Source organism: Pimephales promelas, chromosome 12 (assembly GCF_988280905.1).
Source record: "Pimephales promelas chromosome 12, fPimPro1.hap1.1, whole genome shotgun sequence".
Taxonomy (NCBI): domain Eukaryota; kingdom Metazoa; phylum Chordata; class Actinopteri; order Cypriniformes; family Leuciscidae; genus Pimephales; species Pimephales promelas.
The window spans coordinates 16,618,165-16,636,717 of record NC_142780.1 but is presented as its reverse complement, the minus strand read 5'-3'; the positions used below and the strand labels follow the sequence as shown (position 1 = coordinate 16,636,717).

Here is an 18,553-nt window from a genome sequence, read left to right as displayed (position 1 = left end):
GTCAAAGTCTCGCGGCCCTCTATCATAATCCAGAGTTTTGAGAAGATTGGAGAAACTTGATTTTTCGCCCGAAAACTGAAAAAAACGTAAGGGGTAACACTGTCGTTTTTTTTTTCGGGTCAAAATTTTGAGTTTCAATATCTCAGCTCTGGAAGGGTCTAGAGCCTCCATTTTTGCGCTCAGGTCAAAGTCTTGCGGCCCTCTATCATTATCCAGAGTTTTGAGAAGATTGGAGAAACTTTATTTTTCGCCCGAAAAAAAAAACTAAAGGGGTACCACTGTGTTTTTTTTTTTTCGGGTCGAAATTTTGAGTTTCAATATCTTAGCTCTGGAAGGGTCTAGAGCCTCCATTTTTGCACTCAGGTTTAAGTCTCATGGCCCTCTATTAGAATCCAGAGTTTTGAGAAGATTGGAGAAACTTTATTTTTCGCCCGAAAAAAAAAAACGAAAGGGGTACCACTGTACCCCTTTCGAAAAACGTACCACTGTCGTTTTTTTTTTTCGGGTCGAAATTTTGAGTTTCGATATCTCAGCTCTGGAAGGGTCTAGAGCCTCCATTTTTGCACTCAGGTTTAAGTCTCATGGCCCTCTATCAGAATCCAGAGTTTTGAGAGGATTGGAGAAACTTCATTTTTCGTCTAAAAAAAAAAACGAAAGGGGTACCACTGTCATTTTTTTTTTTCGGGTCGAAATTTTGAGTTTCGATATCTCAGCTCTGGAAGGGTCTAGAGCCTCCATTTTTGCACTCAGGTTTAAGTCTCATGGCCCTCTATCATAATATAGAGTTTTGAGAAGATTGGAGAAACTTGATTTTTCGCCCGAAAACTGAAAAAAACGTAAGGGGTAACACTGTCGTTTTTTTTTTTCGGGTTGAAATTTTGAGTTTCGATATCTCAGCTCTGGAAGGATCTAGAGCCTCCATTTTTGCGCTCAGGTCAAAGTCTCGCGGCCCTCTATCATAATCCAGAGTTTTGAGAAGATTGGAGAAACTTGATTTTTCGCCCGAAAACTGAAAAAAACGTAAGGGGTAACACTGTCGTTTTTTTTTTCGGGTCGAAATTTTGAGTTTCGATATCTCAGCTCTGGAAGGGTCTAGAGCCTCCATTTTTGCGCTCAGGTCAAAGTCTCGCGGCCCTCTATCATAATCCAGAGTTTTGAGAAGATTGGAGAAACTTGATTTTTCGCCCGAAAACTGAAAAAAACGTAAGGGGTAACACTGTCGTTTTTTTTCGGGTCGAAATTTTTAGTTTCGATATCTCAGCTCTGGAAGGGTCTAGAGCCTCCATTTTTGCGCTCAGGTCAAAGTCTCGCGGCCCTCTATCATAATCCAGAGTTTTGAGAAGATTGGAGAAACTTGATTTTTCGCCCGAAAACTGAAAAAAACGTAAGGGGTAACACTGTCGTTTTTTTTTCGGGTCGAAATTTTGAGTTTCGATATCTCAGCTCTGGAAGGGTCTAGAGCCTCCATTTTTGCGCTCAGGTCAAAGTCTCGCGGCCCTCTATCATAATCCAGAGTTTTGAGAAGATTGGAGAAACTTTATTTTTCGCCCGAAAACTGAAAAAAACGTAAGGCGTACCAATGTCGTTTTTTTTTTCGGGTCGAAATTTTGAGTTTCGATATCTCAGCTCTGGAAGGGTCTAGAGCCTCCATTTTTGCACTCAGGTTTAAGTCTCATGGCCCTCTATCATAATAAAGAGTTTTGAGAAGATTGGAGAAACTTGATTTTTCGCCCGAAAACTGAAAAAAACGTAAGGGGTAACACTGTCGGTTTTTTTTTCGGGTCGAAATTTTGAGTTTCAATATCTCAGCTCTGGAAGGGTCTAGAGCCTCCATTTTTGCGCTCAGGTCAAAGTCTTGCGGCCCTCTATCATTATCCAGAGTTTTGAGAAGATTGGAGAAACTTGATTTTTCGCCCGAAAACTGAAAAAAAACGTAAGGGGTAACACTGTCGTTTTTTTTTCGGGTCGAAATTTTGAGTTTCGATATCTCAGCTCTGGAAGGGTCTAGAGCCTCCTTTTTTTTGCGCTCAGGTCAAAGTCTCGCGGCCCTCTATCATAATCCAGAGTTTTGAGAAGATTGGAGAAACTTGATTTTTCGCCCGAAAACTGAAAAAAACGTAAGGGGTAACACTGTCGTTTTTTTTTCGGGTCGAAATTTTGAGTTTCGATATCTCAGCTCTGGAAGGGTCTAGAGCCTCCATTTTTGCGCTCAGGTCAAAGTCTCGCGGCCCTCTATCATAATCCAGAGTTTTGAGAAGATTGGAGAAACTTTATTTTTCGCCCGAAAACTGAAAAAAACGTAAGGGGTAACACTGTCGTTTTTTTTTCCGGTCGAAATTTTGAGTTTCGATATCTCAGCTCTGGAAGGGTCTAGAGCCCCCATTTTTGCACTCAGGTTTAAGTCTCATGGCTCTCTATTAGAATCCAGAGTTTTGAGAAGGTTGGAGAAACTTTATTTTTCGCCCGAAAAAATAAAACGAAAGGCGTACCACTGTCGTTTTTTTTTTTCGGGTCGAAATTTTGAGTTTCGATATCTCAGCTCTGGAAGGGTCTAGAGCCTCCATTTTTGCTCTCAGGTTTAAGTCTCATGGCCCTCTATCAGAATCCAGAGTTTTGAGAGGATTGGAGAAACTTCATTTTTCGTCTAAAAAAAAAAAACGAAAGGGGTGCCACTGTCATTTTTTTTTTCGGGTCGAAATTTTGAGTTTCGTTATCTCAGCTCTGGAAGGGTCTAGAGCCTCCATTTTTGCACTCAGGTTTAAGTCTCATGGCCCTCTATCATAATATAGAGTTTTGAGAAGATTGGAGAAACTTGATTTTTCGCCCGAAAACTGAAAAAAACGTAAGGGGTAACACTGTCGTTTTTTTTTCGGGTTGAAATTTTGAGTTTCGATATCTCAGCTCTGGAAGGGTCTAGAGCCTCCATTTTTGCGCTCAGGTCAAAGTCTCGCGGCCCTCTATCATAATCCAGAGTTTTGAGAAGATTGGAGAAACTTGATTTTTCGCCCGAAAACTGAAAAAAACGTAAGGGGTAACACTGTCGTTTTTTTTTTCGGGTCGAAATTTTGAGTTTCGATATCTCAGCTCTGGAAGGGTCTAGAGCCTCCATTTTTGCGCTCAGGTCAAAGTCTCGCGGCCCTCTATCATAATCCAGAGTTTTGAGAAGATTGGAGAAACTTGATTTTTCGCCCGAAAACTGAAAAAAACGTAAGGGGTAACACTGTCGTTTTTTTTTTCGGGTCAAAATTTTGAGTTTCAATATCTCAGCTCTGGAAGGGTCTAGAGCCTCCATTTTTGCGCTCAGGTCAAAGTCTTGCGGCCCTCTATCATTATCCAGAGTTTTGAGAAGATTGGAGAAACTTTATTTTTCGCCCGAAAAAAAAAACTAAAGGGGTACCACTGTGTTTGTTTTTTTTTCGGGTCGAAATTTTGAGTTTCAATATCTTAGCTCTGGAAGGGTCTAGAGCCTCCATTTTTGCACTCAGGTTTAAGTCTCATGGCCCTCTATTAGAATCCAGAGTTTTGAGAAGATTGGAGAAACTTTATTTTTCGCCCGAAAAAAAAAACGAAAGGGGTACCACTGTACCCCTTTCGAAAAACGTACCACTGTCGTTTTTTTTTTTCGGGTCGAAATTTTGAGTTTCGATATCTCAGCTCTGGAAGGGTCTAGAGCCTCCATTTTTGCACTCAGGTTTAAGTCTCATGGCCCTCTATCAGAATCCAGAGTTTTGAGAGGATTGGAGAAACTTCATTTTTCGTCTAAAAAAAAAAACGAAAGGGGTACCACTGTCATTTTTTTTTTTCGGGTCGAAATTTTGAGTTTCGATATCTCAGCTCTGGAAGGGTCTAGAGCCTCCATTTTTGCACTCAGGTTTAAGTCTCATGGCCCTCTATCATAATATAGAGTTTTGAGAAGATTGGAGAAACTTGATTTTTCGCCCGAAAACTGAAAAAAACGTAAGGGGTAACACTGTCGTTTTTTTTTTTCGGGTTGAAATTTTGAGTTTCGATATCTCAGCTCTGGAAGGGTCTAGAGCCTCCATTTTTGCGCTCAGGTCAAAGTCTCGCGGCCCTCTATCATAATCCAGAGTTTTGAGAAGATTGGAGAAACTTGATTTTTCGCGCGAAAACTGAAAAAAAAGTAAGGGGTAACACTGTCGTTTTTTTTTTCGGGTCGAAATTTTGAGTTTCGATATCTCAGCTCTGGAAGGGTCTAGAGCCTCCATTTTTGCGCTCAGGTCAAAGTCTCGCGGCCCTCTATCATAATCCAGAGTTTTGAGAAGATTGGAGAAACTTGATTTTTCGCCCAAAAACTGAAAAAAAACGTAAGGGGTAAGACTGTCGTTTTTTTTTTTCGGGTCGAAATTTTGAGTTTCGATATCTCAGCTCTGGAAGGGTCTAGAGCCTCCATTTTTGCACTCAGGTTTAAGTCTCATGGCCCTCTATTAGAATCCAGAGTTTTGAGAAGATTGGAGAAACTTTATTTTTCGCCCGAAAAAAAAAACGAAAGGGGTACCTAGAGTGCTCCCTCCCACAGGTGGAGAAATTTTTGAATTAACAAATAAGAAAAAAATTGACTTTTCCTCTTTAATTATAGAACACATACAAACTACTTAGGCAATGCGCTATTGCCTTACACATCTCTCTCCATGACGTGAGAGACACATTTATACATTAGGCAGTAACATGAACCAAGAACATCTGATCTAACATTAACACACATAACTATCACAAAAACTTGAAGATCTTACTGCAATAACACAACTCTCAATAAAAAAATACCCATAAAATTACACATAACCTGCAGCAGTCTTGTCTGTCTTCTCATTAGCAACAGTATTTTTGTCTACTTATATTCTATACTTGAGTTTACATTTTTTTTTAAATGAATTTGACTAATAAAAAGTGTGGATTGGTGCTTTATCCTGCCTTTTTAAAATAGTTGAATGAATGATCGCGAGATGCGATCGTAGATCAGAACGCCCGCAGCATAGAGGAGAATGAGTCAACTCTGAAAATTAATTAAGCATTTTGGTCATGTTAAAGGGTGTATTGGATGGGCTTTTATTCCGGGTTTGGTTTTATTTGTTGGAAAAATAAATATAGAAATATAATTTGACACAAGAGGGCAGTAAAGCCCTATTTATGGTTTTGAGATTAAACTCACCGTGACATCTACACGTTTTCCAAAGTGGACCAACGTGATTATTTCACGTCTTGTCGTGATACGGGTTGGGCACTGAAGTTACAGGAGTTTCTTCTCATTGCTAAGCAATGTGTGACGTTACATCCTGTAAATCTTATTCTTGAAAAAGAATATGAGATATATTATTGTACATTTATATTTACTTTTTCCATAGGCAATCATAAATGCCCTGTCTGTCTCCTGGCTGGGATATCTCCTCACAGGAGGCTGAGCAGGTCTTCCTTTCTGGATTATCATTGCAGGTCAGAGTAGATTATTCATTATTTTTGCACAATGCACCGTGCACCCTTTTGTTACTGATAATTCTGTTACAGTAACACAACTGTGACTGTTCTCTGATAACTATTTCAGTGAAGTGGAAGATTTTAACTGACAAATTGACAAACAATTGAGGAAAGAAAGGAGACCATTCAATTGTTGGCTGTTACTTTTACATTTACACATTTGGACTCTGGAATTAGATGTCAGTAACATGAATATTCAATTTGACTTTCTCTCTCTCTACAACTCCAACATTTCATAACTGTTTAGTGTTAAATCTGAAATATATATTTGAACATGTTAAACTCATTTGTATGCAAAATGCAATATTTCTATAACCACATAGAAAGAAATGTTTAAAAAAGTTTTTTTTAATTATTTTTTAGAAGGGATAACTATAAGTGCAGTTTGGATCCCATATAATTAAGAAAGAGATAAAAACTCATTTTAGTTTAAGTATAGATGCTCCCTTATATGTTTATTATAGCAAAACCATGATTATTGATTACCATTTGTAACAGAAATACAAGAGAAATACAAAAATATCGTTTTAAGGTACATTGTTTACTTGTCATTAACTTACAAAACCAGTGAGCAATGCAAACGTATTGTCTAATACAGCTGTTAAGGGAGTGCTTGTGATTTAGACGATTCCAAGCCTGCCAAAGCGTCACAATTTAACTGCACCAATAATCTGTAGTGCCACATCTCTACACAAATAACCTCATCTTTATTATAAATCAATAACTACTATGATAACAACCATAAACATATTCCGACAGGAAGCAGCGGCATTTTGAGCATGTGTACACGTCACGAATCACATCAAATTGAGTCACGTGCCGTCTTTGGACATGGGCGAGGCTTCCGACGTCACACATGGATGGGCGTGGTTTCTGACGTCACACGTGGGTGGGCGTTGCTTCTTACGTCACACTTGGATGTGGGCCGGGTTGGATATCCACCGCAGGATGCAGCGAGCTGTAGTTGAAATTTTGAGTTTCAATATCTTAGCTCTGGAAGGGTCTAGAGCCTCCATTTTTGCACTCAGGTTTAAGTCTCATGGCCCTCTATTAGAATCCAGAGTTTGAGAGGATTGGAGAAACTTCATTTTTCGCCTGAAAAAAAAAAACGAAAGGGGTACCACTGTCGTTTTTTTTTTGGGTCGAAATTTTGAGTTTCGATATCTCAGCTCTGGAAGGGTCTAGAGCCTCAATTTTTGCAGTCAGGTTTAAGTCTCATGGCCCTCTATCAGAATCCAGAGTTTTGAGAAGATTGGAGAAACATCATTTTTCGCCCGAAAAAAAAAAAAACGAAAGGGGTACCACTGTCGTTTTTTTTTTGGGGTCGAAATTTTGAGTTTCGATATCTCAGCTCTGGAAGGGTCTAGAGCCTCCATTTTTGCACTCAGGTTTAAGTCTCATGGCCCTCTATTAGAATCCAGAGTTTTGAGAAGATTGGAGAAACTTTATTTTTCGCCCGAAAAAAAAAAAAAACGAAAGGGGTACCACTGTCGGTTTTTTTTTGGGTCAAAATTTTGAGTTTCGATATCTCAGCTCTGGAAGGGTCTAGAGCCCCCATTTTTGCACTCAGGTTTAAGTCTCATGGCCCTCTATTAGAATCCAGAGTTTTGAGAAGGTTGGAGAAACTTTATTTTTCGCCCGAAAAAATAAAACGAAAGGCGTACCACTGTCGTTTTTTTTTTTCGGGTCGAAATTTTGAGTTTCGATATCTCAGCTCTGGAAGGGTCTAGAGCCTCCATTTTTGCACTCAGGTTTAAGTCTCATGGCCCTCTATCAGAATCCAGAGTTTTGAGAGGATTGGAGAAACTTCATTTTTCGTCTAAAAAAAAAAAACGAAAGGGGTGCCACTGTCATTTTTTTTTTTCGGGTCGAAATTTTGAGTTTCGTTATCTCAGCTCTGGAAGGGTCTAGAGCCTCCATTTTTGCACTCAGGTTTAAGTCTCATGGCCCTCTATCATAATATAGAGTTTTGAGAAGATTGGAGAAACTTGATTTTTCGCCCGAAAACTGAAAAAAACGTAAGGGGTAACACTGTCGTTTTTTTTTCGGGTTGAAATTTTGAGTTTGATATCTCAGCTCTGGAAGGGTCTAGAGCCTCCATTTTTGCGCTCAGGTCAAAGTCTCGCGGCCCTCTATCATAATCCAGAGTTTTGAGAAGATTGGAGAAACTTGATTTTTCGCCCGAAAACTGAAAAAAACGTAAGGGGTAACACTGTCGTTTTTTTTTTTCGGGTCGAAATTTTGAGTTTCGATATCTCAGCTCTGGAAGGGTCTAGAGCCTCCATTTTTGCGCTCAGGTCAAAGTCTCGCGGCCCTCTATCATAATCCAGAGTTTTGAGAAGATTGGAGAAACTTGATTTTTCGCCCGAAAACTGAAAAAAACGTAAGGGGTAACACTGTCTTTTTTTTTTCGGGTCAAAATTTTGAGTTTCAATATCTCAGCTCTGGAAGGGTCTAGAGCCTCCATTTTTGCGCTCAGGTCAAAGTCTTGCGGCCCTCTATCATTATCCAGAGTTTTGAGAAGATTGGAGAAACTTTATTTTTCGCCCGAAAAAAAAAACTAAAGGGGTACCACTGTGTTTTTTTTTTTTCGGGTCGAAATTTTGAGTTTCAATATCTTAGCTCTGGAAGGGTCTAGAGCCTCCATTTTTGCACTCAGGTTTAAGTCTCATGGCCCTCTATTAGAATCCAGAGTTTTGAGAAGATTGGAGAAACTTTATTTTTCGCCCGAAAAAAAAAACGAAAGGGGTACCACTGTACCCCTTTCGAAAAACGTACCACTGTCGTTTTTTTTTTTCGGGTCGAAATTTTGAGTTTCGATATCTCAGCTCTGGAAGGGTCTAGAGCCTCCATTTTTGCACTCAGGTTTAAGTCTCATGGCCCTCTATCAGAATCCAGAGTTTTGAGAGGATTGGAGAAACTTCATTTTTCGTCTAAAAAAAAAAACGAAAGGGGTACCACTGTCATTTTTTTTTTTCGGGTCGAAATTTTGAGTTTCGATATCTCAGCTCTGGAAGGGTCTAGAGCCTCCATTTTTGCACTCAGGTTTAAGTCTCATGGCCCTCTATCATAATATAGAGTTTTGAGAAGATTGGAGAAACTTGATTTTTCGCCCGAAAACTGAAAAAAACGTAAGGGGTAACACTGTCGTGTTTTTTTTTCGGGTTGAAATTTTGAGTTTCGATATCTCAGCTCTGGAAGGGTCTAGAGCCTCCATTTTTGCGCTCAGGTCAAAGTCTCGCGGCCCTCTATCATAATCCAGAGTTTTGAGAAGATTGGAGAAACTTGATTTTTCGCCCGAAAACTGAAAAAAACGTAAGGGGTAACACTGTCGTTTTTTTTTTTCGGGTCGAAATTTTGAGTTTCGATATCTCAGCTCTGGAAGGGTCTAGAGCCTCCATTTTTGCGCTCAGGTCAAAGTCTCGCGGCCCTCTATCATAATCCAGAGTTTTGAGAAGATTGGAGAAACTTGATTTTTCGCCCGAAAACTGAAAAAAACGTAAGGGGTAACACTGTCGTTTTTTTTCGGGTCGAAATTTTTAGTTTCGATATCTCAGCTCTGGAAGGGTCTAGAGCCTCCATTTTTGCGCTCAGGTCAAAGTCTCGCGGCCCTCTATCATAATCCAGAGTTTTGAGAAGATTGGAGAAACTTGATTTTTCGCCCGAAAACTGAAAAAAACGTAAGGGGTAACACTGTCGTTTTTTTTTCGGGTCGAAATTTTGAGTTTCGATATCTCAGCTCTGGAAGGGTCTAGAGCCTCCATTTTTGTGCTCAGGTCAAAGTCTCGCGGCCCTCTATCATAATCCAGAGTTTTGAGAAGATTGGAGAAACTTTATTTTTCGCCCGAAAACTGAAAAAACCGTAAGGCGTACCAATGTCGTTTTTTTTTTCGGGTCGAAATTTTGAGTTTCGATATCTCAGCTCTGGAAGGGTCTAGAGCCTCCATTTTTGCACTCAGGTTTAAGTCTCATGGCCCTCTATCATAATATAGAGTTTTGAGAAGATTGGAGAAACTTGATTTTTCGCCCGAAAACTGAAAAAAACGTAAGGGGTAACACTGTCGTTTTTTTTTTCGGGTCGAAATTTTGAGTTTCAATATCTCAGCTCTGGAAGGGTCTAGAGCCTCCATTTTTGCGCTCAGGTCAAAGTCTTGCGGCCCTCTATCATTATCCAGAGTTTTGAGAAGATTGGAGAAACTTGATTTTTCGCCCGAAAACTGAAAAAAAACGTAAGGGGTAACACTGTCGTTTTTTTTTCGGGTCGAAATTTTGAGTTTCGATATCTCAGCTCTGGAAGGGTCTAGAGCCTCCTTTTTTTTGCGCTCAGGTCAAAGTCTCGCGGCCCTCTATCATAATCCAGAGTTTTGAGAAGATTGGAGAAACTTGATTTTTCGCCCGAAAACTGAAAAAAACGTAAGGGGTAACACTGTCGTTTTTTTTTCGGGTCGAAATTTTGAGTTTCGATATCTCAGCTCTGGAAGGGTCTAGAGCCTCCATTTTTGCGCTCAGGTCAAAGTCTCGCGGCCCTCTATCATAATCCAGAGTTTTGAGAAGATTGGAGAAACTTTATTTTTCGCCCGAAAACTGAAAAAAACGTAAGGGGTAACACTGTCGTTTTTTTTTCGGGTCGAAATTTTGAGTTTCGATATCTCAGCTCTGGAAGGGTCTAGAGCCCCCATTTTTGCACTCAGGTTTAAGTCTCATGGCCCTCTATTAGAATCCAGAGTTTTGAGAAGGTTGGAGAAACTTTATTTTTCGCCCGAAAAAATAAAACGAAAGGCGTACCACTGTCGTTTTTTTTTTTCGGGTCGAAATTTTGAGTTTCGATATCTCAGCTCTGGAAGGGTCTAGAGCCTCCATTTTTGCACTCAGGTTTAAGTCTCATTGCCCTCTATCAGAATCCAGAGTTTTGAGAGGATTGGAGAAACTTCATTTTTCGTCTAAAAAAAAAAAACGAAAGGGGTGCCACTGTCATTTTTTTTTTTCGGGTCGAAATTTTGAGTTTCGTTATCTCAGCTCTGGAAGGGTCTAGAGCCTCCATTTTTGCACTCAGGTTTAAGTCTCATGGCCCTCTATCATAATATAGAGTTTTGAGAAGATTGGAGAAACTTGATTTTTCGCCCGAAAACTGAAAAAAACGTAAGGGGTAACACTGTCGTTTTTTTTTCGGGTTGAAATTTTGAGTTTCGATATCTCAGCTCTGGAAGGGTCTAGAGCCTCCATTTTTGCGCTCAGGTCAAAGTCTCGCGGCCCTCTATCATAATCCAGAGTTTTGAGAAGATTGGAGAAACTTGATTTTTCGCCCGAAAACTGAAAAAAACGTAAGGGGTAACACTGTCGTTTTTTTTTTCGGGTCGAAATTTTGAGTTTCGATATCTCAGCTCTGGAAGGGTCTAGAGCCTCCATTTTTGCGCTCAGGTGAAAGTCTCGCGGCCCTCTATCATAATCCAGAGTTTTGAGAAGATTGGAGAAACTTGATTTTTCGCCCGAAAACTGAAAAAAACGTAAGGGGTAACACTGTCGTTTTTTTTTTCGGGTCAAAATTTTGAGTTTCAATATCTCAGCTCTGGAAGGGTCTAGAGCCTCCATTTTTGCGCTCAGGTCAAAGTCTTGCGGCCCTCTATCATTATCCAGAGTTTTGAGAAGATTGGAGAAACTTTATTTTTCGCCCGAAAAAAAAAACTAAAGGGGTACCACTGTGTTTTTTTTTTTTTCGGGTCGAAATTTTGAGTTTCAATATCTTAGCTCTGGAAGGGTCTAGAGCCTCCATTTTTGCACTCAGGTTTAAGTCTCATGGCCCTCTATTAGAATCCAGAGTTTTGAGAAGATTGGAGAAACTTTATTTTTCGCCCGAAAAAAAAAAACGAAAGGGGTACCACTGTACCCCTTTCGAAAAACGTACCACTGTCGTTTTTTTTTTTCGGGTCGAAATTTTGAGTTTCGATATCTCAGCTCTGGAAAGGTCTAGAGCCTCCATTTTTGCACTCAGGTTTAAGTCTCATGGCCCTCTATCAGAATCCAGAGTTTTGAGAGGATTGGAGAAACTTCATTTTTCGTCTAAAAAAAAAAACGAAAGGGGTACCACTGTCATTTTTTTTTTTCGGGTCGAAATTTTGAGTTTCGATATCTCAGCTCTGGAAGGGTCTAGAGCCTCCATTTTTGCACTCAGGTTTAAGTCTCATGGCCCTCTATCATAATATAGAGTTTTGAGAAGATTGGAGAAACTTGATTTTTCGCCCGAAAACTGAAAAAAACGTAAGGGGTAACACTGTCGTTTTTTTTTTTTCGGGTTGAAATTTTGAGTTTCGATATCTCAGCTCTGGAAGGGTCTAGAGCCTCCATTTTTGCGCTCAGGTCAAAGTCTCGCGGCCCTCTATCATAATCCAGAGTTTTGAGAAGATTGGAGAAACTTGATTTTTCGCCCGAAAACTGAAAAAAACGTAAGGGGTAACACTGTCGTTTTTTTTTTCGGGTCGAAATTTTGAGTTTCGATATCTCAGCTCTGGAAGGGTCTAGAGCCTCCATTTTTGCGCTCAGGTCAAAGTCTCGCGGCCCTCTATCATAATCCAGAGTTTTGAGAAGATTGGAGAAACTTGATTTTTCGCCCGAAAACTGAAAAAAACGTAAGGGGTAACACTGTCGTTTTTTTTCGGGTCGAAATTTTTAGTTTCGATATCTCAGCTCTGGAAGGGTCTAGAGCCTCCATTTTTGCGCTCAGGTCAAAGTCTCGCGGCCCTCTATCATAATCCAGAGTTTTGAGAAGATTGGAGAAACTTGATTTTTCGCCCGAAAACTGAAAAAAACGTAAGGGGTAACACTGTCGTTTTTTTTTCGGGTCGAAATTTTGAGTTTCGATATCTCAGCTCTGGAAGGGTCTAGAGCCTCCATTTTTGCGCTCAGGTCAAAGTCTCGCGGCCCTCTATCATAATCCAGAGTTTTGAGAAGATTGGAGAAACTTTATTTTTCGCCCGAAAACTGAAAAAAACGTAAGGCGTACCAATGTCGTTTTTTTTTTCGGGTCGAAATTTTGAGTTTCGATATCTCAGCTCTGGAAGGGTCTAGAGCCTCCATTTTTGCACTCAGGTTTAAGTCTCATGGCCCTCTATCATAATATAGAGTTTTGAGAAGATTGGAGAAACTTGATTTTTCGCCCGAAAACTGAAAAAAACGTAAGGGGTAACACTGTCGTTTTTTTTTTCGGGTCGAAATTTTGAGTTTCAATATCTCAGCTCTGGAAGGGTCTAGAGCCTCCATTTTTGCGCTCAGGTCAAAGTCTTGCGGCCCTCTATCATTATCCAGAGTTTTGAGAAGATTGGAGAAACTTGATTTTTCGCCCGAAAACTGAAAAAAAACGTAAGGGGTAACACTGTCGTTTTTTTTTCGGGTCGAAATTTTGAGTTTCGATATCTCAGCTCTGGAAGGGTCTAGAGCCTCCTTTTTTTTGCGCTCAGGTCAAAGTCTCGCGGCCCTCTATCATAATCCAGAGTTTTGAGAAGATTGGAGAAACTTGATTTTTCGCCCGAAAACTGAAAAAAACGTAAGGGGTAACACTGTCGTTTTTTTTTTCGGGTCGAAATTTTGAGTTTCGATATCTCAGCTCTGGAAGGGTCTAGAGCCTCCATTTTTGCGCTCAGGTCAAAGTCTCGCGGCCCTCTATCATAATCCAGAGTTTTGAGAAGATTGGAGAAACTTGATTTTTCGCCCGAAAACTGAAAAAAACGTAAGGGGTAACACTGTCGTTTTTTTTTCGGGTCGAAATTTTGAGTTTCGATATCTCAGCTCTGGAAGGGTCTAGAGCCTCCATTTTTGCGCTCAGGTCAAAGTCTCGCGGCCCTCTATCATAATCCAGAGTTTTGAGAAGATTGGAGAAACTTGATTTTTCGCCCGAAAACTGAAAAAAACGTAAGGGGTAACACTGTCGTTTTTTTTTTCGGGTCAAAATTTTGAGTTTCAATATCTCAGCTCTGGAAGGGTCTAGAGCCTCCATTTTTGCGCTCAGGTCAAAGTCTTGCGGCCCTCTATCATTATCCAGAGTTTTGAGAAGATTGGAGAAACTTGATTTTTCGCCCGAAAACTGAAAAAAACGTAAGGGGTAACACTGTCGTTTTTTTTTCGGGTCGAAATTTTGAGTTTCGATATCTCAGCTCTGGAAGGGTCTAGAGCCTCCATTTTTGCACTCAGGTTTAAGTCTCATGGCCCTCTATTAGAATCCAGAGTTTTGAGAAGATTGGAGAAACTTTATTTTTCGCCCGAAAAACAAAACAAAAGGGGTACCACTGTCGTTTTTTTTTTTTCGGGTCGAAATTTTGAGTTTCGATATCTCAGCTCTGGAAGGGTCTAGAGCCTCCATTTTTGCACTCAGGTTTAAGTCTCATGGCCCTCTATCATAATATAGAGTTTTGAGAAGATTGGAGAAACTTGATTTTTCGCCCGAAAACTGAAAAAAACGTAAGGGGTAACACTGTCGTTTTTTTTTCGGGTTGAAATTTTGAGTTTCGATATCTCAGCTCTGGAAGGGTCTAGAGCCTCCATTTTTGCGCTCAGGTCAAAGTCTCGCGGCCCTCTATCATAATCCAGAGTTTTGAGAAGATTGGAGAGACTTGATTTTTCGCCCGAAAACTGAAAAAAACGTAAGGGGTAACACTGTCGTTTTTTTTTCGGGTCGAAATTTTGAGTTTCGATATCTCAGCTCTGGAAGGGTCTAGAGCCTCCATTTTTGCGCTCAGGTCAAAGTCTCGCGGCCCTCTATCATAATCCAGAGTTTTGAGAAGATTGGAGAAACTTGATTTTTCGCCCGAAAACTGAAAAAAACGTAAGGGGTAACACTGTCGTTTTTTTTTTCGGGTCAAAATTTTGAGTTTCAATATCTCAGCTCTGGAAGGGTCTAGAGCCTCCATTTTTTGCGCTCAGGTCAAAGTCTCGCGGCCCTCTATCATAATCCAGAGTTTTGAGAAGATTGGAGAAACTTGATTTTTCGCCCGAAAACTGAAAAAAACGTAAGGGGTAACACTGTCGTTTTTTTTCGGGTCGAAATTTTTAGTTTCGATATCTCAGCTCTGGAAGGGTCTAGAGCCTCCATTTTTGCGCTCAGGTCAAAGTCTCGCGGCCCTCTATCATAATCCAGAGTTTTGAGAAGATTGGAGAAACTTGATTTTTCGCCCGAAAACTGAAAAAAACGTAAGGCGTACCAATGTCGTTTTTTTTTTCGGGTCGAAATTTTGAGTTTCGATATCTCAGCTCTGGAAGGGTCTAGAGCCTCCATTTTTGCACTCAAGTTTAAGTCTCATGGCCCTCTATCATAATATAGAGTTTTGAGAAGATTGGAGAAACTTGATTTTTCGCCCGAAAACTGAAAAAAACGTAAGGGGTAATACTGTCGTTTTTTTTTCGGGTTGAAATTTTGAGTTTCGATATCTCAGCTCTGGAAGGGTCTAGAGCCTCCATTTTTGCGCTCAGGTCAAAGTCTCGCGGCCCTCTATCATAATCCAGAGTTTTGAGAAGATTGGAGAAACTTGATTTTTCGCCCGAAAATTGAAAAAAACGTAAGGGGTAAGTAACACTGTCGTTTTTTTTTCGGGTCGAAATTTTGAGTTTCGATATCTCAGCTCTGGAAGGGTCTAGAGCCTCCATTTTTGCGCTCAGGTCAAAGTCTCGCGGCCCTCTATCATAATCCAGAGTTTTGAGAAGATTGGAGAAACTTGATTTTTCGCCCGAAAACTGAAAAAAACGTAAGGGGTAATACTGTCGTTTTTTTTTTCGGGTTGAAATTTTGAGTTTCGATATCTCAGCTCTGGAAGGGTCTAGAGCCTCCATTTTTGCGCTCAGGTCAAAGTCTCGCGGCCCTCTATCATAATCCAGAGTTTTGAGAAGATTGGAGAAACTTGATTTTTCGCCCGAAAATTGAAAAAAACGTAAGGGGTAAGTAACACTGTCGTTTTTTTTTCGGGTCGAAATTTTGAGTTTCGATATCTCAGCTCTGGAAGGGTCTAGAGCCTCCATTTTTGCGCTCAGGTCAAAGTCTCGCGGCCCTCTATCATAATCCAGAGTTTTGAGAAGATTGGAGAAACTTGATTTTTCGCCCGAAAACTGAAAAAAACGTAAGGGGTAACACTGTCGGTTTTTTTTCGGGTCGAAATTTTGAGTTTCGATATCTCAGCTCTGGAAGGGTCTAGAGCCTCCATTTTTGCGCTCAGGTCAAAGTCTCGCGGCCCTCTATCATAATCCAGAGTTTTGAGAAGATTGGAGAAACTTGATTTTTCGCCCGAAAATTGAAAAAAACGTAAGGGGTAAGTAACACTGTCGTTTTTTTTTCGGGTCGAAATTTTGAGTTTCGATATCTCAGCTCTGGAAGGGTCTAGAGCTTCCATTTTTGCGCTCAGGTCAAAGTCTCGCGGCCCTCTATCATAATCCAGAGTTTTGAGAAGATTGGAGAAACTTGATTTTTCGCCCGAAAACTGAAAAAAACGTAAGGGGTAATACTGTCGTTTTTTTTTTCGGGTTGAAATTTTGAGTTTCGATATCTCAGCTCTGGAAGGGTCTAGAGCCTCCATTTTTGCGCTCAGGTCAAAGTCTCGCGGCCCTCTATCATAATCCAGAGTTTTGAGAAGATTGGAGAAACTTGATTTTTCGCCCGAAAATTGAAAAAAACGTAAGGGGTAAGTAACACTGTCGTTTTTTTTTCGGGTCGAAATTTTGAGTTTCGATATCTCAGCTCTGGAAGGGTCTAGAGCCTCCATTTTTGCGCTCAGGTCAAAGTCTCGCGGCCCTCTATCATAATCCAGAGTTTTGAGAAGATTGGAGAAACTTGATTTTTCGCCCGAAAACTGAAAAAAACGTAAGGGGTAACACTGTCGGTTTTTTTTCGGGTCGAAATTTTGAGTTTCGATATCTCAGCTCTGGAAGGGTCTAGAGCCTCCATTTTTGCGCTCAGGTCAAAGTCTCGCGGCCCTCTATCATAATCCAGAGTTTTGAGAAGATTGGAGAAACTTGATTTTTCGCCCGAGAACTGATAAAAAACGTAAGGGGTAACACTGTCGTTTTTTTTTTCGGGTCGAAATTTTGAGTTTCAATATCTCAGCTCTGGAAGGGTCTAGAGCCTCCATTTTTGCGCTCAGGTCAAAGTCTTGCGGCCCTCTATCATTATCCAGAGTTTTGAGAAGATTGGAGAAACTTGATTTTTCGCCCGAAAACTGAAAAAAACGTAAGGGGTAACACTGTCGTTTTTTTTTTCGGGTCGAAATTTTGAGTTTCGATATCTCAGCTCTGGAAGGGTCTAGAGCCTCCATTTTTGCGCTCAGGTCAAAGTCTCGCGGCCCTCTATCATAATCCAGAGTTTTGAGAAGATTGGAGAAACTTGATTTTTCGCCCGAAAACTGAAAAAAACGTAAGGGGTAACACTGTCGTTTTTTTTTTTCGGGTCGAAATTTTGAGTTTCGATATCTCAGCTCTGGAAGGGTCTAGAGCCTCCATTTTTGCGCACAGGTCAAAGTCTCGCGGCCCTCTATCATCATCCAGAGTTTTGAGAAGATTGGAGAAACTTGATTTTTCGCCCAAAAACTGAAAAAAACGTAAGGGGTAACACTGTCGTTTTATTTTTTTTCGGGTCGAAATTTTGAGTTTCGATATCTCAGCTCTGGAAGGGTCTAGAGCCTCCATTTTTGCACTCAGGTTTAAGTCTCATGGCCCTCTATTAGAATCCAGAGTTTTGAGAAGATTGGAGAAACTTTATTTTTCGCCCGAAAAACAAAACAAAAGGGGTACCACTGTCGTTTTTTTTTTTCGGGTCGAAATTTTGAGTTTCGATATCTCAGCTCTGGAAGGGTCTAGAGCCTCCATTTTTGCACTCAGGTTTAAGTCTCATGGCCCTCTATCATAATATAGAGTTTTGAGAAGATTGGAGAAACTTGATTTTTCGCCCGAAAACTGAAAAAAACGTAAGGGGTAACACTGTCGTTTTTTTTTCGGGTTGAAATTTTGAGTTTCGATATCTCAGCTCTGGAAGGGTCTAGAGCCTCCATTTTTGCGCTCAGGTCAAAGTCTCGCGGCCCTCTATCATAATCCAGAGTTTTGAGAAGATTGGAGAAACTTGATTTTTCGCCCGAAAACTGAAAAAAACGTAAGGGGTAACACTGTCGTTTTTTTTTTTCGGGTCGAAATTTTGAGTTTCGATATCTCAGCTCTGGAAGGGTCTAGAGCCTCCACTTTTGCGCTCAGGTCAAAGTCTCGCGGCCCTCTATCATAATCCAGAGTTTTGAGAAGATTGGAGAAACTTGATTTTTCGCCCGAAAACTGAAAAAAACGTAAGGGGTAACACTGTCGGTTTTTTTTCGGGTCGAAATTTTGAGTTTCGATATCTCAGCTCTGGAAGGGTCTAGAGCCTCCATTTTTGCGCTCAGGTCAAAGTCTCGCGGCCCTCTATCATAATCCAGAGTTTTGAGAAGATTGGAGAAACTTGATTTTTCGCCCGAAAAATGAAAAAAACGTAAGGGGTAACACTGTCGTTTTTTTTTTCGGGTCAAAATTTTGAGTTTCAATATCTCAGCTCTGGAAGGGTCTAGAGCCTCCATTTTTGCGCTCAGGTCAAAGTCTTGCGGCCCTCTATCATTATCCAGAGTTTTGAAAAGATTGGAGAAACTTGATTTTTCGCCTGAAAACTGAAAAAAACGTAAGGGGTAACACTGTCGTTTTTTTTTCAAGTCGAAATTTTGAGTTTCGATATCTCAGCTCTGGAAGGGTCTAGAGCCTCCATTTTTTGCGCTCAGGTCAAAGTCTCGCGGCCCTCTATCATAATCCAGAGTTTTGAGAAGATTGGAGAAACTTGATTTTTCGCCCGAAAACTGAAAAAAACGTAAGGGGTAACACTGTCGGTTTTTTTCGGGTCGAAATTTTTAGTTTCGATATCTCAGCTCTGGAAGGGTCTAGAGCCTCCATTTTTGCGCTCAGGTCAAAGTCTCGCGGCCCTCTATCATAATCCAGAGTTTTGAGAAGATTGGAGAAACTTGATTTTTCGCCTGAAAACTGAAAAAAACGTAAGGGGTAAGTAACACTGTCGTTTTTTTTTCGG

General features: G+C 40.5%; 1 long non-coding RNA gene across 1 annotated transcript; it reads left to right on the top strand.

Annotated features, from left to right (window-relative positions):
• Positions 1–5,317: 5,317 nt before the first annotated feature.
• On the top strand, positions 5,318–5,685 carry LOC148976986 (uncharacterized). Its single transcript, XR_016145858.1, has 2 exons — positions 5,318–5,448; positions 5,558–5,685. It is a non-coding gene; the product is annotated as an uncharacterized LOC148976986 (long non-coding RNA).
• Positions 5,686–18,553: the final 12,868 nt, after the last annotated feature.